Raw genomic sequence first — 26,353 nt, 5'->3', positions numbered from 1 at the left:
CTTTCTGTAATGCTATTACATTAAGTGGTAGTGTCTTAAAATGACATTGTTTAACGTGTAATGTTCAGCCCATTCTGGAAACACCGCCGGATGGAGGCCGTCACACGCGCCGTGTCGGCCATAGCGGGTTGTTTGACCATACTTCACCGCGGTGGTCAATGAGGGTTAGTAAAAAGGGTTCAGATGTCGTTAAAAAAAACCCAAACTTTTTTACTGTGTACAAAAGATGCCATGAATTATATTGTTATTTTTTTTTTCATTTAAAGCTTTCGTGACTGCAGGGATTCATATTCTTTGTTCTTTCGGTAAAGTCACGTAGAAGGGAAACAATAAAATAATAAAAATATAAAAAATACAATTCTCACGACGTTTCGACTGCAACACAAGCAATCATCATCAGGTGTGAAAACCACACCGAAAGAACCAAGAATATATATTGTTTTTGCCAAAGCTCACATAAAATTAAATGGAATATATATGTTCACCACGTATTCCGTTTTGTAAAATTCCCCCGCAACCTCCGATTAGCACGGTTAGCTATGTACGGTGCAAAAGAAGTTCAACATACGGTGAATACATGACCGCCCTGCACTTGCTGGAGGCGGAGGAGGCTGTCACGTGTCTTCGTGGTTACTTGGGGCTGCCGTCCACTCACTCACACAATGTAACATTGACAAACATGGGCCACTTTTTTTGCCAGTATCAAAGTATGAATAAATAAGAAAAGGTTTTACCCTTTCTGCAATAAAACAGGTGTTACGATGTTCAAACACTCAATAGACCAGTATTTTAGCTGCTCACACCCGGCTATGCATGCTATGATAGTGCATAGTCTTGTTTGACCCTGGTGAGACTAGTCCATAAAGAACGTTGCCTCTGGTGTAGGCCCATCAGTTTCAAAGACAATGCGGATATTATCAGAGCATGTTTGTTTGCATTTTCGCCAAAAGCACTGTGTGTGGTAAATGCAGTAAACTTGATTCCTCGCAAAGGGTTTCTATTGCGTGTTTGGACATCTTAACACCTCCTGTTGTAATCTCGATTTGAAGCTTTCGTGACTGCAGGAATCCATACTCTTGTGTTGCGAACGAAATGTCGCGATCTATTATTTTTGTACCTTACGTGACTTTACCGAAAGAACCAAACAGTGCACCTCCTGTTTTATTGCCACAAAGGCTAAAAAAAGCTCTTCTTAAATTTTCGCACATTGACAAACATGTTCATTTACTCACTTGTCTTGCATGTCTGTCGCTCGAGCTTGAATGGGCAGTCACGTGTGAGAGCGTTCACTCAATAAACCTCCGATGATTTGGAGAGACACCAGCGGCAGTCGCAGAAGGGTGCCTCGAGGGGAGGGCCGACAGTCTGCAGTCAACCTGATCACGGGGGCGTCACTTCTGGTAGCACCAGGACAAAAACGTATTTTACCCCTCGTAGGCCGGTTACCACACCCTACATACACATATATACACTCGAAAGTAATATACAGGGATAAAACCAACTAAAAATATTCGATACCTAAATCACAAGATTCAAAACTAAGAGAAAACTTCTCAATTTCCTTGGGACCGTACGAAGTAATTTACTTAACACAGCCTTGCACTTCTAAAACACACTTTGCGCATGATTGGCATCGTCAAAACTCCGCACATTGATTTTCCTATTTTCCAAAAGACGTCAAACTGTAATCCACCGAATGTCATTTAATCAAAACCGCAATTTGTTGAAAATGCCAAGCTAATAGTCCTATTAGCTCACTGTTTACGACGCAATTATTATTTTGCCACTCACTTTGCGACATCCAGCAAACACTGCGAGTGCATGTCACAGGGTAGTGCAGTGGTAACACGTGTGACCTCGCAGCAAGAAGGACCTGAGTTTGAATTCCGGATCTGGAACCTTTCTTTGTGGAGTGTTGTATGTTCTCCCCATGTTCTGCAGAGTGAGTCTGAGTTTTGCATGTTCTCCCACTGTTCCGCACTCCACTGCGATTCCACGTCGCACTATCATCGCCCCTTCTCTGAAAACTTCGAACGACCTTCCTGAAAATTCATGATGAGACTCTGGATAAACAAGCGTAGCAATAATAATAATAATACCCCGTGTAGAGCTGATCATGACGCACATGTGTGCCACAAAGCATTCATTCTACTGCAGTGGAATGCTTCTCACACCCGACTTGGACTCCAGATGTTGCCCGTTTTAATTTGCCGCCACGGCAGTTGCAACAACGTGGCAGATTTATTCGTGAATCCTCCGACCCCATATCCACACCGCAGGATAAATGGGTGCACATCAGTTCGTCGATGAGCAGGTGACAAGTGGTGGAGCAAAATGTAGGTACTCTCACCTGTTTTCGGGGACATTTGGCCAAGCGTAGAAGAGTAGGCCAAAGAATTACCGCTCTTAAGAGTGGCAGTCTAGAGCCCCCCCCCCCCCCCCCCCTCTAGTGTAGGGTCATTTCTGCTGTCAGTAATGCGGGCAGGAAATTGCAGGGCTGCGCCTCTAAGCTCCGAGCGGATGGCTCCGAGAAAGGTCATTAAGCAACTCTCTCCCAACAGTAATGACTGCGGGTGCTGCCAAGGCCTCAATGTATATGAGCACTGATGAAGCCCTGGCATCCTGAAGGGAAACACTTTACGTTTCCCCACTTGCGCATTTCATATAATCCCATGAAAAAATTCAAAAGCTGAGAGATGTCTTCCAAAGACAAATTGCTGATCGGGTTTCGTTGGAATGTGAGGCATATCTTGGGCTCATCCCAGGATAGAGATATACGAAAAGCAGATCTTTTGGTAAAACACCTGTGTCGGTAGTGTAGCGTAGTTGGCATGGGCTCTAGTGTAAGGAATTACATTACCTCGGTTACCCAGTCACCATGGTAACCCACAAACCTGGACTACGAACCCATAAACCTGGACTAAGAACCCATAATCTCGAACAGAAACAGAAACCCACAAACCTGGACTACAAACTCACAAACCTGAACGAGGAACCCACAAATCTGGACGCCGAACCCACAATCCTGGGCTAGGAACTCACAAACCTAGAATACGAACCCACACACCTGGACTAGAAACCCACAAACCTGACTAGGAACCCATAAACCTGGACAACGAACCCATAAACCTGGACTAGGAACCCATAAACCTGGACTATGAACTCACAAACCTGGACTACGAACCCACAAACCTGGACAACGAACCCATGAACCTGGACTACGAACCCACACACCTGGCCTAAGAACCCATTAACCTGGATTACGAACCCACAAACCTGGACGACAAGCCCATTAAACTGGACTAGGAACCAACAAACCCGGACTACGAACCCATAAACCTGGATGACGAACCCATTAATCTGGACTACAAACCCACAAACCTGGACTAGGAACCCACAAACCTTGACTACGAAACCATATACCTGGACTACGAGCCCACAAACCTGAACTACGAACCCACAAACCTAGACTAGAAAATGACAAACCTGGACTAGGAACTCAAAAACCTGGACTAGGAACCCACATACCAGGTCTACGAACCCATAAACCTGAACTATGAACCCATAAACCTGAACTAGGAACCCATAAACCTGGACTAGGAACCCATATACCTCAACTAGGAACCCATAATCCGGGTTGCTATTACTAGCATGACCTATTACATATCTACGCCCCAAGGGTTGCCCAACACGTTTTGGCACAAACCAAAATACAATTTTGCCTTCACAGTGACCCATCGGCTTTCACTAACTGGACATCTGTGAAAAAGAGCTTCATAGGTCATCGGATTCCTCCAGTCTAAATAAATATTCTGATCATGATAGTAGTAGTAGTAATTAAATATCTCTGAAGATAAACTCACGTTGAGATGATTGATATAATCCATGTGTATTGGTGATTTTCTTAACGTGTGTGTGTGTGGATAGAGACATGACGTTGTTTTGAATTTGAAGCGTTGGTTTTAAAAAAAAATAGTGATAACTGGGTATGAAATAAATAAGCAGACAATACACCTCCATAATAGATGTTTTTGTGTTAGATCGCGTAAATATAAATGTGTCGTTAAACCCGCCACCACCCGACACAGCCATTAAGTAAGGTTTGTCACTTAAACAAAACGTGGTAATTCATTACTTGTGCAGCACACCGGAGTGTTGGAGAGTAATTCCACAACATTTACAATTCGAGTACGACGTTTCGCCAGTAATTACAACTGGCATCATCAGGTGACAGCCAGAGTCATGGATAAATCCTATTTCGGTCTGAAATAGACAGATAAATGTGATGTCGTCACTTGTCAGCCAATCAGTTGCGATGGCTAGAGGCAGGGGGGGGGGGTGTTTAATGTATGAGTAATGACAATAGTCTACCTTTGGTGTGAGTGGACTAGTGGCCACGGGAGGTAATGACAGGTGAGTCAGCCTACAGTGCGAATGCACGAGTAGCCACACGAGGTAATGACAGGGGTATCAGCTGTGAGTACGAAGGGACTGGTGGCTACGGGAGGTAATGACAGGGAAGTCAAGTTGTAAGTGCGAAGGGATTGGTGACCACGGGAGGTAATGACAGGGGAGTCAGCTGTGAGTGTGAAGGGACTGGTGGCTACGGGAGGCAATGACAGGGGAGTCAGTTGTGTGTGCGAAGGGACTGGTGCCTACGGGAGGTAATGACAGGGAAGGCAGTTGTGAGTGCGAAGGGACCGGTGGCTACGGGAATGATCGAGAACGGAGCGTGGTCAGGCGATGGAAGAGGACGGTGGAGTCTGCCGGTGGAGCGAGCGTCCAGAGTCTGCGAGAATGATCGAGAAGGGGGGCGTGGCCTCGTGTCGGTATAAAAGGGGGAGATGCGCGCGAGACTCGGGGCTGTTGCAGTGGGGGTCTCCGCCTGATGTCAAGTGAACGTGTCTTCACTCAAGAGAAGTGTGTCAAGTCGTCTTTACATATGCATGTAAATTACAATGGGTATCTCATTACCGGTTGGGTTATTCATAAGGTAATGGACATACATGATGCATGAACATGATGCATGCACGCCATGCGTGCATATCCTGCCGTTTTGGAGCGCAAGAAAGCGCAACACCTGTTGTTGTCTGCGCACAGTTAATCACCATCGACGTATGGTGACCTATATAGGCACGCAGTTTGTCTCTGTAATAGAGGGGGTTTTTTTTGTTGGATTAGATCGCATAAATATAAATGTGTCGTTAAACCCGCCGCCACCCGACACAGCCAATTAGTAAGGTTTGTTACGTGAACAGAGACAACAAATCTGTCCCTTCACATAGATGAACATCAGCATATATATTTTACATGTCCCATCAGCCGCACAGTCTTCTGTGTGCGCGTAATATCAGCGTCGTTTGGTTTGATGCAAGCAAAAGTCTGGACCGGGTTTTTTTTTTTTTACACAGACGACTTGAGACATTAGTGGAAAGCAACTTACACATAAATGTAACTTATTATCATTGTGGTTAAATTACTGGCAGCCCGAATCTCCAAATGGCACACGCCATGATGTTTTGCGTTAACTTTCTTGTCAATGATTTTATTTGCATGCTGGTTTATGCGAGTTTAGACTATTATCCAGTCTCCGAGTAAATAATACACCTTGCATTTGGCTCGTAATTGATTCCTAACTTCCGCGTTGACATGCATACATAATATATACATGTACGGCCTATTAAATAGTATATGCATGACAAAGGTGTGACCTGTTGACCACACGAGGCATTGTTCTGAGAGGAAAAATGAGAATATAATGTTTTCCCGTGAAGTCAAGGTGCAGCGCTGCAATTTATTTCTCTTCACTCCTCTGCCGTTGCAAGGGAGTTTGATAAAATAAAAAAGCTCCCCCCCCCCCCCTCTTTCTGGCCATTTGGTCAACTGTTTCACTTGCAATAAACTAAAAATATTTATTTTATTTTATCAGATAATGCCCCACTGAGCTATATAGCCCTTCTCTTCAGAAGCAACCTGGCTATCACAAATGATAGCGCAAGGAAGTGGCTTATCGCGTGGACATTTATAGCAGCAAAATGCTCCGCACTGCGTGTTTCTACATTTGCAGAGGAAACCCGCAGGGCCCGGAGGAAAATCCACGCGACCACGGGGGAAAGAGAGACACCGCAAACTCCGAATATACAGCAGGCGTCGGAGTCTCGATCGAAACAACGACCAAGCGAGGTAGTTAACATCTCACGTGGCACCCATGAGTTGTACGGAGTACCCTCACATTTATACTGCTCCGTGGACAGCGGAGGGTCGGGATTTAATATCGTCGTTTCAACTTCCGTGTAGGGCGCACGGCGAACCGGCTAGCTGCAGTGGGATAACCACATGTCGCTCAATATCCACACCAAGGTAACTATTTACATGCCAAATTAAAACCGTTCATCAGGAAATATTTATAATTTCATTATCATCAAGCCCCATGGTGTAATGTGCAGCCTCCAACCCTTATTGACCACTCTGTCTCTCTCGCCTCTCTGTGTGCTACAGAGGAAATTGCCCCAAACATTACCTTTAATGTATTTTTCTTTATTTGAAAGCCACAGTGTTAGTGACAAATATGTTGCATTTTTTTGTAACTAGCTACAACATCTCTAAATAGTATATATTATAGCAAAACATCTATTTCTTTATTTATATCTCCGTATTCAATGTGATGCATTGGCTTTAAGTGCAGCTTCTTGCAGGAAAGATGTTGTTTACGTGTGAGGAATCTGCAACAGTTTGCTCAGGAACTACTTCGCCGAGTCTCTAGCCGAAGGCGAATCGGCAAAACGTAAATGTGAAGGATGGGGAGGGTCACAAAGGGGGCAACCTCCTCTGTGGAGGGGTCACGAAGGGGACAACCTCCTCTGTGAAGGGGTCACACAGGGGACAACCTCTTCTGTGGAGGGGTCACACAGGGTACAACCTCCTCTGTGAAGGGGTCACACAGGGGACAACCTCCTCTGTGGAGGGGTCACAAAGGGGACAACCTCCTCTGTGGAGGGGTCACGAAGGGGACAACCTCCTCTGTGGAGGGGTCATGAAGGGGACAACCTCCTCTGTGGAGGGGTCACGAAGGGGGCAACCTCTTCTGTGAAGGGGTCACGAAGGGGACAACCTCCTCTGTGGAGGGGTCACGAAGGGGACAACCTCCTCTATGAAGAGGTCACGAAGGGGACAACCTCGTCTGTGGAGGGGTCACGAAGGGGACGACCTCCTCTGTGGAGGGGTCACGAAGCCGCTGGATTTACTACCAACTCGTGACCACCTCACAGTCGAGCGGGTTAGGGAGTTTCGCAAATATGACTACATCACATGTATTTGTGTTTACTTGACCAGGTGAGGCCCACTGAGCTATACAACTCTTTCTCAGTAGCGAGCTGGCTATCACAAACGATAGCTCGACGAAGTTTCTCAACGTGGAGGAGGAAGGGGGTGGGGGATGATCCGGAGGACCCCGGAGAAAGATCCACGCGACCCCACAGAGAAACACCGCAAACTCCAAATATACGGGCATCAGGGTCGGGATCGAACCCGCTGCCTACCGCATATCCAGCGAGGGAGATCGCTTCTCGCCCCCACCTCGTCTACAAGGCCGCAAGCTCTTCCTGCATCGACGTTGCTACTGGACTAGAGGAGCGCTGCTATCGCGCTCGTCCAAGACGATTTGCTCATGTGGGTCCCTGCAGAATTGGCCCCTCGTGTGACTGTGTGTCTCGCCTCCCCATTACACACGCGGTGGCCCTCCCCAACGCGTGCCGCTTTTTCGGTTTTAAGTTGCGCAGCAACAAATCCGGCCTGAGATGGAATCGAGAATGCAGTTGTCACACGCGGAGGTGAAAACACCCCATTTCATACTTCGCTCTACTTTGTCGAATTAAAAGCGAAGCTGCCACGTCGGTTGACGGACTGAGCACTCGACGATTCGCTCCAGTGACACCACGTGGGAATCGCACTTGCTTACGATTCCCGTCAAAACGCAGCGCTGCACGCCGATCTTCCTCGGCACGCGCTCCCTCCAAACATCATTCCGTTCCCCCAATGCAAGCGATGGCCTGTGCTGCTCAGCGGAAGGTCCGCGTTCACCCTTGTCCATTACAACTCCCAGAGTGCCCTTCGTTGCGGGCCATGTGCCGTTGTGGACATGTGCTCAGTAAAAAAAAAATGATTAAATGACGTTTTTAAAAAATATATATTTTACTAGGTAAGGCCCACTGAGCTGTACGTAGTTCTTTTTCAGAAGCGACCTGGGCACACATGATAGCTCAACCAAGTTCGGTCGTCGCGTGGGAATTCATAGCAGCCAAAGTAATATAATTAAAACGCGTGTTGGAGAAAAATCTACGGGACCACGGGGAGAGAGAGACACGCAAATTCCAAATATACAGCAGCAGGCGTCAGGGTCAGGATCGAACCCACGACCTCCTGTATACCAGGCGGGAGAGTTAACATCACCCGCCACGGTGATTTTAACATAAAACTCAATCAAGACAAATGAATCCTGATAAAAAAAAAATTTTTACCGCAAACACTTTTAACGGGGAATGCAAACGACCTGAAAATTATTACCGACCGCATTTGCCTACACCAACAACGGGTGCCATGGGAACTTTCATGGCTCTGCACTTGTCAGACATCAAGCTGATTGTTTCTCCGAACCACCGCGCTTCCAAGATTTCTCGGAATTTCGATTTCCATCATTTCACCGTACCGCGGAGGGGGGTGGCGCCGACGTAAAGCATCTGGACAGCAAATTCGTGCTGAAGATGAAAACGCAATGGCCAGGATGTTGCAAACATCGCTTGCATCCGTCTGTCTGCAGACGAGGAGATGTTAATTACCTCGCCTGATATACAGGAGGTCGTGGGTTCGATCCCGACACTGACGCCTGCTGCTGTATATTTGGGGCTTGCGTGTGTCTCTCTCATCATCGCCACGGTGGCTAGGAGATGTTAACTACCTCGCCTGGTATACAGGAGGTCGTGGGATTGATCCCGACCCTGATGCCTGCTGCTGTATATTTGGAGTTTGCGTGTCTCTCTCTCATCATCAACATCACGGTGGCTAGGAGATGTTAACTACCTCGCCTGGTGTACAGGAGGTCGTGGGTTCGATCCCGACACCGACGCCTGCTGCTGTATATTTGAGGCTTGCGTGTTCTCCCCGTGCTCGCGTGGATTTTTCTCCGGGTTCACCCCCGGTTTCTCCCTCAACATTTAGAATCAACAACACGCGTTTACAGTTATCTGTCTGTTATAAATGTCCACACGACAAAGGCACCTCGTTGAGCTATCATTCGTGATAGCCAGGTCGCTTCTGGGAAAAAGAAAAGCGAGATATCCGGCTCGGTGGGGCCTTAGGGGCCGTCCATAAATGACGTCACTCGATTTTGGACGATTTTTGACCCCCCCCCCCCCTCGTCACACGACGTCACAAAAAGTCAGACTCCCCCTCAAATATGACGTCACAAAGCTCTGCCCCCCCCCCAAAAAAAACATGCTTCAAATCGCTTTAAACTATTGTCATTGTAGTGCGTATTTAATGTGGCGCTGCACTCTGATGTTGTAGGAGAAAACATTTATTACAAAATCTATTTAATTAAGTAGAACGTGTTGTCTATATATATTTAAAGTTGCGCATTTTGATGTGACGTCACATTTATCAAACCCCCCCCCCACCCTCGTCACACATCGTCACAAATGTCTGACCCTCCCCCCACCCCCCCCCCCCCGCTAGGTGCGTGACGTCATTTATGGACGGCCCCTTACCCGGTAAAATAAAAAAAATATTTTTGTTGTGTGAGTTTAGATTGAGTGCACACCCTTCACAGCACGCGGTGTTGCCCATGCCAATTCGCACCTGGTCATGCGCACGGCTCGCCAACTTCAGCAGACGTTGATAGAAGGAATCAACTCTCCCGAGCCAGCGCCAGTGAGCCACGTTCAACGCTCCCCCTTGACTCGTGAATTACGCCATAAACTAGCAGCAGCAGCAGCACGCGCAAAGAAATATGAAATAAATAAATAAGTGAAACCTGCTATTTTATCATTGAGGGTACATTTCGTGAATGATCAAACAGCAACAAAAAAAACACGTACTTTTGTTTAACGGATCATTAAGTTAATTTGATCGTCGTTTTTTAGTTTTTAGTCAATGTGCTTGGGAGGCTCCTGAAGTAAGCGGGTTCCTTCATTCGTAAGACTTCTCAATTTTACACCAGCAAACAATGCATCAATTGCAGTGTGCGTTAGGAATTAGGAGATGGGATTTAGTTGCTGCAAAGTGGTGACGAACGGACGTGATCGTTAATGCTGCTCTATCCCTGGAGGTCGGAAAAAAAAATATTCATGGAAGATCTCTGCTCGTTTGGATGTGGTTTTCTACCACTCCAAATTGAAAACGAATTTCCACTTAGCTGCCTTTTCTACGATTCGTTTGTCGTCTTTCCCCGATTAGCACGGTTGCCTGCGTACGGTGCGAAGGAAGTTCAACAACCATGCATAATCACATTACATGCACTGGCATCACTGCTCAGATCGAGCGCCACGTGCATGCCCGCTTGACGGAGGCTGCATGCGGGACCAATGCCTCCGTGAAGCAGCAGTGGACAGTGCAGCAGAAGACATTGCTTAGCATCGCACTCTCATTTATCCCCTAATTGTGCCCTCCTGCCTTTGCCAAACCCACACGAACCGGCGTTTGGGGAATCGCGGCTAAATAACGCCTGGGACCCACGCGGTTTTATGCAAACGCTCGTCCATTTGGTGGATTTACAATACGGCTGCGCGTGTACAAAATGAATCGTAAAGTGGTGGTTTATTCAGGGCGTGCGGAACGCTCCGTTGTGTAAGCGGGGGGGGGGGGGGGGGGGAGGGCAGTCGGAGGAGTTTGCGGCCTTAAAAGCGCAACGTTGTTCATCGTATACGGTTTTAATACAGGATCAGAAGATGTATTTTATACTGGAGGAATCCTATGAGCTATGAAGCTCTTTTTCACAGATGTCCGGGGTGGGTTGGGGGTCATTCAAAGTGAGGCTCAATATGAACTTTGCTTCTTGTTGTTGTGTTTCGTTTGTTGTCCTTCACCTCGCACCTCCGATTAACACGGTTGGCCACGTACGGTGCCAAAAGAAGTCCAACAAACCGTACAAATACCAACGGTGCCACTCCTCTCACCATCATGCCCTCAATTCCATTCGACCTCCTCTCGTCCGCCGGGTAAATGGATGGATTTGCAACGAGGTAGCGCCGTCAATGTTCCCGAGACAATCAAACATGTGCCAGTGCTAACCATACCCCAACAACAAACAGCCCGAGCCAGTAGCATTTATGAAGGGCGGAAAGGCACACGAGGCGAGGGAAGGGAGCCAGCAACTGCGCCCTCGCGTGCCGTGCTGGCCTCCATAGGTGCTCGCTAACGGCACTTGCCCCAGCAGTCTATGGAGGCTATACGAGGGATCTTTGTCCTCGTTTGTGTAAGCGTTGCGTGGTGGCTCACGGTTGTGTTAATAGTATTAGCATGATGGATGCGCAGAAGCGCCCGGTCCCTGAATCAACATAATCAGTCGTGGTTAAAGCGAAAGCCAAATGTGTTCAGTTGTGGTTCATCGCACGGCAAGAATACGGAGCATACGTTGAGTCACAAGGGAGGACAATAAATACATGCGTATATTGAACAAATAACCAAAACAATGATAATCTTTGCACAATTATTTATCCACTTATCATCCGTTATGACAAACTTCATCATCATCAGTATTGCCACCCTCATCCTTCAACCATTTACCTGTTACCATATCTTACAAGCATAGATATCTGTCTCACTGCCGTTATTACCACCACCACCACCGTGAACACCAAGATGTAGTTAACATTGCACTGCATTAACAACAACCATTCGTACTGATTTCACTCAAATGTTCCACCAGAAAATGCTTGAATTTTTGCTCTTTGGAAAATAAAATAAAACCAACGGGAATTGTCATTAAGTTCTGAAAGACATCTGCAGATCGCGTTTGTTTGAAGAGAAACCCCCAGAAATCTCGAGACGCCTTTGTCTGGCGATAAAGATCACACGAACTACGCCTACTATGCATCATTAACTTTTATATTATAGCCCTCCCCCTACGCTCATGGAGGTCCATATCTCAGTAAGCCGTCGATGCGAACGACGCGTCCGTCACGTGTCAACATTTTTCGACGCTTGCCGCTTGGTTTATGATTCAGCTGCTGAAACGGTGACTTTAACGTCACCTGATGGGGCACTTCGGTAATTTAATCACTGAGCAGCTGTGGTATGATTAATCAATGAAAAGAAAAACACGAACAGTGCGATATCACTCAAAGGGAGCAAGATCTGACCGCGAGGCTGCTCGTACATTGAGGCTGGTGCGGTAACAAACCTCGTGTTCCTGGGTTCGACTCCCTACCTGGGCGCCTCTCTGTGTGACGTTGTGTATGTTCTCGCGACCCCAATGTTCTGCTCTGGCTTCTCCGTTTTCCTCCCATGGACGAAACAAAACAACACAAATAAAAAACGACCCATACAATGTAACTGGTATTGGCCAACATCATCCCAATGCTGCAAAAAAAGACCTTCAAATGCGACGATTGTTATTGTGAGCGTGCGTCACCGTGTGAACACAACCCTGTTCCCCCACGTCACACCTCCGATTAGCACGGTTGGCTATACACGGTGCGAAAGAAGCTAAAAAAACATACACTACTATACCAGTACCGGATTAAGCTAATGCGGGGTCTGTAGTATATGTTTTAAAGGGGCCCTAAGTAAAAAAAAAAACACATAAATATTAAAACACAATATAGACACATTTTTTACTTGCATAGTAAAGTCATTGTATTTTTTCATTTTCTATACAGCCAGATAATACGACAAATCGCTAACCTTAAACACCCGGTCGTTCATAAAAGTTGAAGGCGGTATAGTACTACAGTGAACGAGGCTGGCTGCTCCCAAGCACGAGGCTGGATGACGCTGGCTGCACTGTTTATGCAGTGCGCCTTAGCAGCCACCCCGGGTCCGTTTCCTGCCAGCGACGTCCTCACAAGGCACCTCAATCCGCCACCATCAGAGAGTGGGAGCTTGGCGTGCCTCAGCACCACCAGCGAGTGGGAACGTGACGCAGCCTGTCCACCGCTCAACACGAGAGGGTGGCTTTGCCTGCTGCCCAGCACCACCAGCGAATGGGAGCTCTGCGAGGTCCGTCCACCCTGCTGCATCACCTGCGTGCTGTGCAGTGCGTGGTCGCCTAATCCACTGGACCTCGTGTCCTTCCGGCCACTCCATCGTACGCGCCGCGTACGTGGTCGTGTCCGCACGCGTGCGTGCTCAGCGAGTGTTCACGTAGGCGTGTACACACCGGCCACGTGTGTGGGAGCCACGTGCTGACGGCGTGGATCTTAACCACCACTACCTGGACTTGCTGCTCCGGGCAGCACAGCCGCTGATCGGAGTCCACCCGAATCGTGGCCCCTCCACCCCCCGCAACACCACCACCCGTACAGCGTGGGCTGATATAACAGGGCTTCGACACGCACCATCTCTTCATCACCTGCACCTGGAATCCGCGCTCCTGAGGACGCTCTCCGTCAGAGACTGCATCGGCACCGTGGTTGCAGAGGCGTTAGGGGCCGCTGGTCACAGGTCAACCTTCAACCAGCCATCTCCTCTGATCCCTCGACGCCGCGCCTCTTCGGATCTTCACATTCACCTTTACCCAGCCGCCTCGGCCTACTCAACTCACGCTCCATTACCAACAAATCAGCCCTCATTCACGAGAACATCTCAGGACCACCACATGGACATTTTGCTTATTACCGAGACCTGGTGCAGGCCAGACTCCCCGTCAACCATCTCTTTGGAAGTCGCGCCCCCGGGGATCCAAGGTTCTTCACAAACCTCGCGCAACTAATCAGCAGGGTGGTGGCTTAGCGGTCGTCTACAAAGCTCACTTGAGAATTACAGAGCTCTATCGACCGATAGCTCCCGCGACCTTCGAGGTCCAGTCGGTGTCCCTCACTACTAACACCGAGTGATTTTCCCTCATTTCCATCCATCGCCCTCCAGATGACAGCATCACTACCTTCTTAAACGAGCTTTTACGATTTTATTTATCTCATTCCTAACCCATCTCACAGGCTCGTGCTTACTGGAGACTTAACTGCCCCGGCAATACTCCAGCCTCCATTGATAGCCACCTCGAGTCTACCTTGGCCTGCCATAACCTGCTCGACCTGGTTCTGGAACCTGACCTAGATCGTCGCATCTCTCCGCTTGGAGTTTTCCAAACTGGTTACTCCGACCACCACCTCATCCTATTTTCGCTCAAAATTCCCAAGCCAATCACCATCAAAACCACCCGCCACTCCCATAATTTCAAGGGTATCAAGTTTTCCACTCTAGAGCACCTCCTCGCAAATTTGCCTTCAATGCTATCCCCATCATCCGATCCAACTGTCTGCGCTCTTCAACTCGAAGCTGACCTGAGGGCGGCACTCGGCAAGTTGGTACCATTCAAACCACGAACCACGAGGCAGCCTTCCCACGACACTCGCTGGCTCTCAAGAGACGCCATCCTTGCTAAGCGAATCTAGAGGCACCTTGAAAGGATCGTGTCGGGCAGTGGACTTCCTGCTGATCGAGTTGCCTACAGAGCTGCCTGCAGGAAAACCAACGACCTTATCCTTGCCTCACGTTCTTCCTACATTGAAGAACTCATCAAAACAGCTACCGGAAAACCACGCATCCTTTGGAAAACCCTCAAGGATCTTCTACATTCTGGTAGCAACATGGCCCCTCACCTTAGCGATCCCCTGGCCTCACTGAAACGTGCCACCTCTGTCGAAACTTTACTTCACCAACAAGCTGATCACCATCGCAAACTCCTGCACGTCTTCCCTCACATCGCACCATCGTACCCCTGCTCCATTTTTTTCTGAAAATGTAAGCACTCGCCCAGACACCGTTCTAACCACGTTCAAGCCGGTGTCTTCAAAAGACGCTTTCTCTTTGATTCAATCACTTAACATGAAGTCATCTCCACTCGATGTCCTCCCACATTCCATGTTCAAGCAATGTGCTCCGGAACTCGCCATCATGATCAAGTATATCGCATACGCCTCATTCCCGACGGGGTGTTTTCCGTCCAACCTCAAATCTGGCCTGGTTTCCCCCCTGTTAAAAAACCAAGTCTCGACCCTGATGACCCGTCTAGCTATCGTCCCATCACTCATCTCTCGAACCTCTCTAAACTCCTCGAAAGACTCGCCCTCGCCCAGCTAAAACTCCACATCACCTCTTCACCAAACTACTGCTCCTCTCAGTCAGTCAGCTTACCGTCAAAACTACTCCACAGAAACAGCACTTACCAGAGTGCTCGATGACATTTTAATGATTATTGACTCCGGCTCCATCGTTGCCTTTGACACCGTGAACCACTCGCTCCTTACTTCGCTCCTGAAATCCGATTTCGGGACGTGTGGCTCAGCACTTAAGTGGATACTGACGTACCTTTCTGATCGGCAATACTCAGTCAGGGTGGGCTCGTTCACATCGCCTGAAACAAAAGCATTACGTGGCGTCCCCCAGGGCTCCGTCGTCGGTCTCCTGCTGTTCACGGCCTACACTTCCCCGATCGGCCGCCTCATCGCAAGCTTCGGTGTCAAGCACCTCTCATATGCGGACGACACTATTCTGTTAACTGCCATCAATTCTCCCAATGCGTCTGGATTTTTAGAGGCTCTCGGAATGCACCACTGCCCTGCAACAGTGGTTCTCCGCACACAATCTTGCCCTTAATCCGTCAAAGTCAGCGGCCATCATGTTAGGTACAAGGCAACGTCTCAACTCATCAGCGCTCCCAACACACAGACACATCATTGGTCACAGCATCAGGTTCACCGATCACTTCAGCTACCTCGGTGTCATCCTAGATTAAACTTTATCCTTCGACTGCCAAACCAATCATATCATCAGTTCATATAACTTTCACCTGAAGGCTCTCAGACATCTACGTTCTCTCGTCTCCACTGAAACTGCCAACACATTGGCATGTTGCAGAGTTGGGTCTCGCCTCGACTATCGCAACTCCGCCCTAGTCCGGCCCTCCTCTGGCAACCTCGAAAAACTTCAAAGACTTCAAAACGACCTGGCGCGCGTCGTCATTGGCCGCACTCATCCCGTCTCGACTCGCTCGCCTCTCTCTCTCCGTGCCCTCCACTGGCTACCCATCGCCAGCAGGGTCACATGCAAGATCGCCTGCCTCTGGCACCGCGCCTTTACATCTGCCTGCCCCCCGTACCTCTCTTCATTACTGACGAATTGCAGCACAGCACACGGCAGATGCCTGCGCAGTGCGACTCACGACCTCCTCTTGATACCAAGATCCAGGACGGTCACGTCTATGCGCCGCTTCTCGGTGGCTGCCCCAACAGTCTGGAACGCAATCTGTCTCTGCACCATTCGCAGCATCACCGCGAACGTCTCCTTCAAGAGACACTTTTAAAAATCTCACCTCTACAATCACGCTTTGGAGTGGCTCTGAGCTTGGCTCCGCGCCTCTGAGTTGCGGCCGTTATGTCCGCAAGTTTGCCCGCGTTATAAATTGCATTATTGTTAATAGAGCAAGTGCAGAATCACTGCATATGCTACTTTTGCTACTAAGATAATCCGGCACTTCTGGGATCCCTCGTAGTCGAGTAATGATTTCACCTCCAGGTGCCACCACTTTTCCGTTTACCCGAACTGCCTTGCTGGCAGTGTTGAAATCACCAGCGGATCATTGCTGCCACCTTGAGACGCACGCGGGGTATTGCAATGAGCAACGCATACCTGGGGGTAGCCGCGAGATGGCGACACTGCGATACAGATCTCTCAGTCTCAGTCTCTGCAGCACTCGAACGCATGATCGCTACATGCAAGTGACAAGTCAAATCCGGCACACTCGAATCCACGGTCACTACAATGCAAGTGACAAGTCAAAACTCATCTCTCTGCACACAAAGACAAAGATCCCCCGTACAGCCTTAACTTTACTGTTGGGGCAAGTGCTGTTTGCGAGCACTTATGAAGGCCCGGCACGGCACACGAGGGGGTGGGTGGCCAATACTACCACGCCCGACCGTCTTTGTCTCCCCCAGTGGCGATGTTTATTTTACACACTGCACCAACCACTCATCTGAGGCTGAGTCGACCTTTGGAGAGGCCCTGGACCGGTTCGGATAATCGTCACTGGTGTTGTTGGCCGTGAGCGGGAATCGAACTTAGTCACCCGGTTCGTAACACAGCGCGCGAAGTGACGTTTTGCTTTTTTTTCTATTTTAAACAACTGTAGATAGTATGTACATGTATAATTTTTATATGATTGTTTAGACATTTGTGTGTGTGTGTGTTCGCGCATGTCACGTTGAGTATTAATGTGATGACGGCGCTTTGAGTGGCAGATTTGTGCCAGAAAAGCTCAACATGCTTAAACAATGGTACCCTGTAAATTGACAAATCTGCTTCCGAGAAGACATGCTTGCTATGTGTTGGTTGTCATGCCCCCTCGCACCTTCGCTGAACACGGTTGGCTACGTACAGTGTGAAAGAAGTTCAACACGCGTACACACGTGGTACGACAGCAACATCAGAATCTGCATTTAGACTGGATTAATCCGATGAGCTATGAAGCTCTTTTTCACAGATGCCCAGTAAATGATACTCACCGTACAATGCACCGATCCATTTTGCAACATTGAACAAATTATGTTGGTGACGTTACTGCTGATGCATTGGCAGCGGTACACAAACACACCATCAACGGACTCGGCCCACTCGTCAATAAGACCATGCCATTACAAGCAAAACTAACTATTACAATTACTCGTATCTTCTTTTACTTTATTGAAATACTATTTTTTTCTATGAGAATCGTAATGAAATAGCAAAACCAATGCCTGCAGTAGGAAACAAACGGCAATTACCCATTCAATTAGCACATCAAACAGTCCTGGTGTGTTTGTGTGTACGTGCGTGCGCGCGTGCGTTGAACTTCTTTCGTGGCCGTACGGGACGCAAGCCGGCCGAGCTCATTGGAGGTGCGGCCTGAGACCCACCCACCGCACCACCTCTTGCACGCGCGTGAAGCCTACATGGATCATCGTTATTAGCCTTGAGACACGGCACGCGGTGTGTTATTTTTGTTGTTCCACGGGCCTCGCGCGGTGATCACTCGCGTGCTCTGTTGCCTTGCCCGGGGAGGGAATAATTCACTCGGGCAGCATTTTATTGCAATACGCCGGCAGCTGCTGAGCAGATGCTCGTTCAAGTCTCGCGCTGGGGTCAGCTCCAGTAGATTCTTCACAGGAGTGGGTGACACTGCTATGCGGTTCGCAGTGGCGAGATGTTAACTACCTCGCCTGGTAGGGCAGGAGGTCGTGGGTTCGATCCTGACCTCGACGCCTGCTGTATATTTGGAGTTTGCGGTGTCTCTCTGCCCGTGTGTCGCGCGGTATTTTCTCCGGGTCTTCCGGCTTTTTAGCCTCCACATTGAGAATCAACGTCACGCGTTCAGAGTATTTGGCCGCTGTACATTTCCACGTGATGATGAGCCACTTCGTTGAGCAATCATTTGGGGGCCAGGTCGCTTCTGAAAAATAACTGTATAGTTCAGTGGGCCTTATCTGGTGCAATTAAATAAAAAGTTCAGTTTTAAGTTTTATAATACTCTGTACACACCCATGTAGCATGGTCATAGATTGTGGCTGCCAAGAGCATTAATATACAATTCGTTAAAAGTTTCGGCGGAGTACAGATTGCATCGATTTATTGGTTTTGCGTTTAAGATGCACGATCGGAGAATGCGCGGTTGCATTTGTCGTTGTGGTCGTTATTTTATTTAGTAATCGTTAGTAAATTAGCCATTGGCAGTGCCATTTTTGCTAACGTGGACGCAACGGTCCACTCTTGCAAATAACGTCACGGGATCTTTAAGGTCCGCCGTGAAGCAGAGGTGCGTGGAGTAATTTCGCTGATTGCACAGCAGCAGCATCAATAACAAGGGTGGGGCCTGCGGGCATTACATCCGCGAACAGTTACAACAAGCGATGAACGCGCTACCGCTGGGCCATCTCGCTAAGTCAGGGGTGGGGAATGTCCGGTCCACGAAATCATTTGGTGTGGCCCTGCCAAGGCAAGCGCAGGCGGGACTCGAAATTCAATGAATCTAGGAGAGCAAACCTGGAAAAGCAGTTGCGAGTAGCAACATCATCAATAGCAGCTAACATCACAGGCCTCACCAAAGAGAAGCAGTTCCAGATCATCACATTAGGGCTGACTTAATTAAATGTTGACCAAATATAACAGGCTAATTTTTTAGTTGATATCCAAATGGCCCTTGGCAGAAAAAAGGTTCCCCACCCCTGCGCTAAGTCATAGCCAAGCGGGAGTTAAGATTAACTCTCGCTTGTCAGTGTGCGGATTATCTAGGTTAAGGTGGGGTTTTTTATTTATTTTTTGGTAAGAAATAGGACCGTGGATAAATCATCATCGGGGACCCTTCGGCCGCAACGGACACCAGGCGCCACGGATGAAAGCGCGCGACAAGAGCTATCTTGTAATATGCATAAATAAATACAAAAAGTTGTTTAAAAAAATCAGTCATTGGTTCCAGTGGAATTTCAGCAATGAGTGAGGACGTACAAACCGCACGGCGGCAGACGTAAGCGACCACGTGGTACATTTTGCCCTGGGTGCTCGGTTAAAATGTAAAGGGGAAACCCTGTAATTTATTGCTCATGTCACTGCTGGCAGAAGGACCTCCACTAGAAGGATCTTCACGGGCTATTTTGGCCTACTCTTCCACGATCGCCAGGCTGTGTTGTAAGAGGTGGGCACACTTTACCCCACCACACGCGACCCTGCCCACTCTTTGAACTTCCACGCCAGAAGATCGTATGAATTGCAATCCAGCGTGCGTTGTGAACCATTACACCACAGCAGCATCCTTGATTTTCTCAGTTAAAAAGCAAAAAAACATTGAATGTCTATTGATCTCGACGTTTTATATCTGTGGTAAAATGATAACCACATATTCTTGGTTCTTTCGGTAAAGTCACGTAGAAGGGAAACAATAAAATAAAATAAAACAAAAAAATGTATCACGACGTTTCGATTGCAACACAAGCAATCATCATCACGTGTGAAAACCACAGCAATCGAAACGTCGTGAGAATGTAATTGTTTAATTTTTTATCATTTTATTATTTCCCTTCTACGTGACTTTACCGAAAGAACCAAGAATATGAATCCATGCAGTCACGAAAGCTTTAAAACGAAACATTATAACCACATTTTACCGTTTTTTTGTCGATGCGGTAAATGAAATGTAAAAGATTTTACACCTCAGTGTAAATCTGACATTTGGGTGCATCTACATGCATGTTGCATGTTCTAAATAAAGAGATGAAGCGCTCGAGATGAGTGGCAACATGTTTTTTTTTAATGTCCGTAAAGTGCAACTATGCATATTTACAGGGTGGCCAAAGAGTGAGGACACATCGGGTTATTTCATTGATTTTAACACTGGCATTAAAACCATGTCATTGTTTATTATTGAAGTTAATATGTTATCTATTATCATTATAAATGTCGATGTTTCTTCTTCGTCTTCCTGTGGTGGTCACCTCAAATACGTCATTTACAAAATTCGACCACGGGCCCTGAATCATTTTAGACAAAACGTATGTGATGAATGTTCAAAGATGACACCTGTAATCTTTTTTTAAAAAAAAGAGTCCCAAATAAATTTCAAAAGAGAATTCACGCGTGCAGTAACGTTCATGGAAGTCGGTTTGAAGATGTGTTAATATAACATAAATAACCCGATGTGGTTTGTCAAAATAAATGCCCTGACTTTTGGGCCACCCTGCATTGCATTGAGCGTCAGGCCTCCGTGTGTCCATGCTGCTGCTCCCAATACTTTCCTAGGTTCCTCAAGAGCCCTTGCAGCCACCTGCTGGCCACAATCAATACTGACCACCCGTGTACGGCACAATGTTGTTGATACCGCTAGTTACACGTGTTGTTGAAACAACTAACAATTATCGTGTTGTTGGAACCTCTAGCAAATATGGGCCTTATAAACAAACCAAACCAAAAACTGTTGATACAAGCATAACTCATTTTTTTTGGGGGGGGGGGGGGTGCCCATTTATACCGTGCCACACATGCGACGAAGAAGGGCCATTGCCCGAAACGTCGTATGTTTTAATTGTAAGACCGCAAGCGCTTCTTGACGAACGTGTTGAGTTTCTTAAGCACTTTCAGTTCCGCTGCTGCGTCACGCGGACGGCTTCGGTAGAGGGAGCCACTGGGCCACAATTCGTGTTGCTTCTCGATCCGCTTGTCCTGGTGAGGGTCGTGGCGTGTCGAGAAGTGGCAGTCCACAACCTTCCTTTCCCCTGGCTAAGGACTCGAGCACTACATTACTATGCACTACTATACATTACTATACACTACTATACATTAACATACACTACTATACATTGCTATACACTACTGCACTAGACACCACTACTATACATTACTATACACTACTATACATTAATATACACTACTATACATTAATATACACTACTATACATTATTATACACTACTATACATTAATATACACTACTATACATTAATATACACTACTATACATTGCTATACACTACTGCACTAGACACCACTACTATACATTACTATACACTACTATACATTTATATACACTGCACTACTATACACTACTAAATTATGCACTACACTACTAAACACTACTACAATACTATATATTACTACACTATACAATACTACATTATACAATACTACACTATACACTACTACACTAAACTGCTATACAGACTCTAGCACTATATAGCTATACACTAACTACTACACTATATACAGCACATTAATATACACTAAACTACTATACACGGAATTTTTATTTGAGCCACTCTGTCTACAGGAAAGCTACCCATACGGATGCTTCTCTGAAACCGGATTCCCACCACCATCCATCACAGAAGAATTCTCTCATCAAGACCATAGAGCCCAATGCATATCCGACCAGGAACACATAGGCAGTGAACTCAAGCACGTACACCAAGCTCTAACGCTAATGGTTACTCCGACTATACAATCCGCAAAGCTATCACTCAAACCATGAAGAAGGACCCTCTTGAGGAGCCTTTCAAAACCATCACTTTACCCTACATTGCGGGGATCACAAAAAAGATCTCCAAAATCTTTAATAAACACAAGATCCAGGTCCGTTTCAACACATTACATAAAATCCGTGATCTGGTTCCGTCTGTAAAAGATGTGATTCCGGACATACAGTACCCTGGTGTCTACAAACTAAGTTGCCTCTGTGGTAGTAGTTACATTGGAGAAACCAAACGCCATGTCTCGGACTGCATTCGTGAACACAAAGCAGACCTTAAACACGGTAGGACCAACACCTCGGCCGTGGCAGATCACTGTTATAATTCAGTAGGCTCACATGACATTGACTTCTCCAAGACAGAGGTTCTTTGCAAGCCATCTGGCTACCATGAGAGATTCGTTCATGAGGCTATCCACATATAAAAATACAGAGACAATTTCAACCGAGAAGATGGATTCTGGCTTAGCAATCATTGGAAGGATTTGATAAACCATTTCGGGTCTTAATTGATTGTTCATGCTTACGGTGGCTTTCAGACAGCATACATTAATTTTTCGTCTCCCCCCTCCTCTTTTCCGAACATAGATGGGCTCGTCCATCTAAACAAACTGTCAAATCGCTATCCGTGGCGCTAACGTTTAAAAATTAATAAATACAAACCGCCACTTCTTTCAAATGTTTTTGCCGTTTGTTTTCACACCTGATGATGACTGCTTGTGTTGCAGTCGAAACGTCGTGAGAATTTTATTGTTTTATATATATTTTATTATTTCAACGTGACTTTACCGAAAGAACCAAGAATATACTATACACAGACTCTAGCACTACATTACTATACACTACTATACATTACTATATACTACTACACTACTATACATTACTATACACTACTACACGATACACTACACTACTACAATATACACTACACTAGTATACATTACTATATACTACTACACTACTATACATTACTATACACTACTACACGATACACTACACTACTACAGTATACACTACACTAGTATACATTACTATATACTACTACACTACTATACATTACTATACACTTCTACACTATTATACATTACTATACACTACACTACTATACACAACTACACTACCATACATTACTACTACACTACTATACACTACTACACCACTATAAACTACACTCCTATGCACAGACTTTAGCTTTTTCCCTGTGGAATTCCCAGCCGTTCCCAGGCCAGCCGAGCGACAAGGGCCCGCCAGCAGCATGTCCTGTGGGCCGGTCCCGGGATCTTCGCCCACTCGAAGTTCAAACTGGGCAGCAGTTTGAACTTCAGGTGACGTACAAAACACACAAATCCGGATTCATTTGGGTTCTGGGTGTCTGGACATCCCGCCACTACTGCCACAGTGGCCGCGTTACTTTGACGTCCACATTCATTGTCCCTTTAAAAAGAAAATGGGCCATTCAGATGGTCTTCACTACGCATTTCAGGACGTGGCACTGAAGGGGTGTGTGGGGAGGGGGGAGTTGGGATTGGGGGAGCTTAATCCCAAAATATGTTGATGGAGAAAGGGGTTTCCTCGTGTTCCTGTTCAGCTGCTTCCTTTCACAGAAAAAAAACGACGATTAATTTGTCCCTGATGTGTGGGGTCCGGAGAAGATGGGGGGGGAGGTGGGAATTGTGGTTAATTTGAGACCACTGTACTGAGAAACATCGAGTAAAATAACGTTGACAAAGCCAACTTTGCACCATCGGGAAATTACGTAAAAGCCCACAAGTGATCGTGGCACAGAATCCCAAAAGCAAGGAGGGTGCATAGTCTCCAAAAAAAAACAATCGTGTTGTGACTTTGATAGAAAGGAAAAAAATTGGTAAAAAAAAACCAAGCTTTTCAATGCAAACACACGATTTCATTTGCACTAAAAAGTAGAAAGTAAATCTTTCTGACCCCCGGAATTAATCGAATGTTGATGTGCTCTATAAATTAAACATATCGAAAGCCACCGACTTTTATTCAGCGCGTCAACATTTTATGCATTCTGGGGTGGGGGGGTCAAAATAATGTAAAACGATTGGTGTGTGCCATTGGGCTTTGAATGATTCACAGACCGCGAACAACTTTTAGCAAACGGACGAAACAAACACCGTGACATCGATTCAACGGTGCTTTAAAAATGTTGCAGTGGAGAAAAAAAAACGACAAATCGCGATAAATGTGTATAAACACCATTGGAAACCTCATTTGCCAGTAACAAAATATGATAATTGTTTTTTAACCCTTTTATCTGGCAACAAAACTGACACATTTTTTACAAGGAGTCATGTTTACATTGACCAAAATACCTGCGGTCGGAACGCAAACAAAAATCAACAACTCTGATAATGTATGCACTGTCCTTGAAATTGATTGGTCCACACCCGAGACAGCTTTCTTTAGAGCCTCGTCTCACATGGTGTTGGACCAGAAGACGCCAAAAGGCGCCGTTCATAAAAGCCGTTCATAAAAGGCGCCTTATGGCGTCTTCTGGTCCAACACCATGTGAGACGAGGCTCTAAAGAAAGCTGTCTCGGGTGTGGACCAATCAATTTCAAGGACAGTGCATACATTATCAGAGTTGTTTTTTGTTTGCGTTCCGACCGCAGGTATTGTGCTCAATGTAAACATGACTCCTTGTAAAAAAGATGTCAGTTTTGTTGCCAGATAAAAGGGTAAAAAACCAATTATCAAATGTGTATAAGTTGCAGTTTCATTTATTTGGTATAGCCCTGTGAGCCATTCGGCTCTTGAATCGGGTGCAACAGCAACAAACAAAAAAAAACATGAACAGGAAAACATCTTAAAGTGACTATGTGACTGTGCAAACAGAAAATCCAGGAAAAAAACAGCAAAATATTCCTGAAAAAGCACCATACACCGTATACCCACTTGCGTCAGCTGTGGTGAGATCAGGGCCGATTAGCAATTAACGGCTTGTCAAAGTTCATAATTAACTCCTGAGCTCCAGTTAGCTTCTACTGTAACCGATGCCTTGGTGCATTATTGCTGGTGTCTCTCAATTACTTGCATTCTATTTTGATTTAAAGCTTTCGTGACTGCAGTAATTCATATTCTTAGTTTTTTCGGTAAAGTCACGTTGAAGAGAAACAACAAAATAACAAAATATATATAAAACAATAAAAAATTCTCACGACGTTTCGACCATAACTCAAACGGTCATCATCAGGTGTGTCGGTTTGCATAAATTTATTTTGAAAACGGCATATTTATTTATATATAAAAAAATATAACGTTTGCGTCACGCGCAACGATTGGCAGTTTGCCCAGGACTAGTCCATCTATTTTTTGAAAAGAGGAGGGGGGAGACGAAATTTAGCATACATAAAAACAAATTTCGTCTCCCCCTCCTCTTTTCAAAAAATAGATGGACTAGTCCTGGGCAAACTGCCAATCGTTGCGCGTGACGCAAACGTTATATTTTTATATATATATATAAATAAATATGCCGTTTTCAAAATAAATTTATGCAAACCGACACACCTGATGATGACCGTTTGAGTTATGGTCGAAACGTCGTGAGAATGTTTTATTGTTTTATATATATTTTGTTATTTTGTTGTTTCTCTTCAACGTGACTTTACCGAAAAAACTAAGAATACTTGCATTCTCTCAAGCGAAATGTGATTTCTGGGGTGTTTTTTTTGCATTGAGTGACCATAATAGATAGAGGTGCCTTGAGGAGGCTTTCATGCAGCAGTGGCTAGATCGTGGTTGTTAATTATGATGAGAATGACGTGTTACATTGTACATGCACAGCCCTTGTGGATGAGGACCACTCTACGCCATGCAGGGGTGTGAGACCTATTTGATCATACCACGTCAGTCCACGTGAGTTGGTAAAGGCGGTGGGCATATACACGGGACCATAGAAATACAATACAATGGATTTTGCTGCTTTGCACCCTGCTGTTCACAGCATTGCTCCATGTCACATGGCACGTTTGTGTACGCACGGCGAGCTCATTCAGGAACTGCATTCCTGAATGAATTTCTGGCGGAAATTCACACCTGTAATCCAGCACTATGGAGGCAGCAGCTAGGGTTGGTGGATCAAACACAGATGTTGGGAAACTTTCTTCCAGTGAGCGTCGAGGCAGGAGCCA

This window comes from Petromyzon marinus, chromosome 60 (genome assembly GCF_048934315.1).
Source record: "Petromyzon marinus isolate PM22_M1 ecotype Great Lakes invasive population chromosome 60, UKy_Petmar_22M1.pri1.0, whole genome shotgun sequence".
NCBI lineage: Eukaryota > Metazoa > Chordata > Hyperoartia > Petromyzontiformes > Petromyzontidae > Petromyzon > Petromyzon marinus.
The sequence above is the reverse complement of the archived record's forward strand: the minus strand, read 5'-3'. Positions refer to the sequence as shown.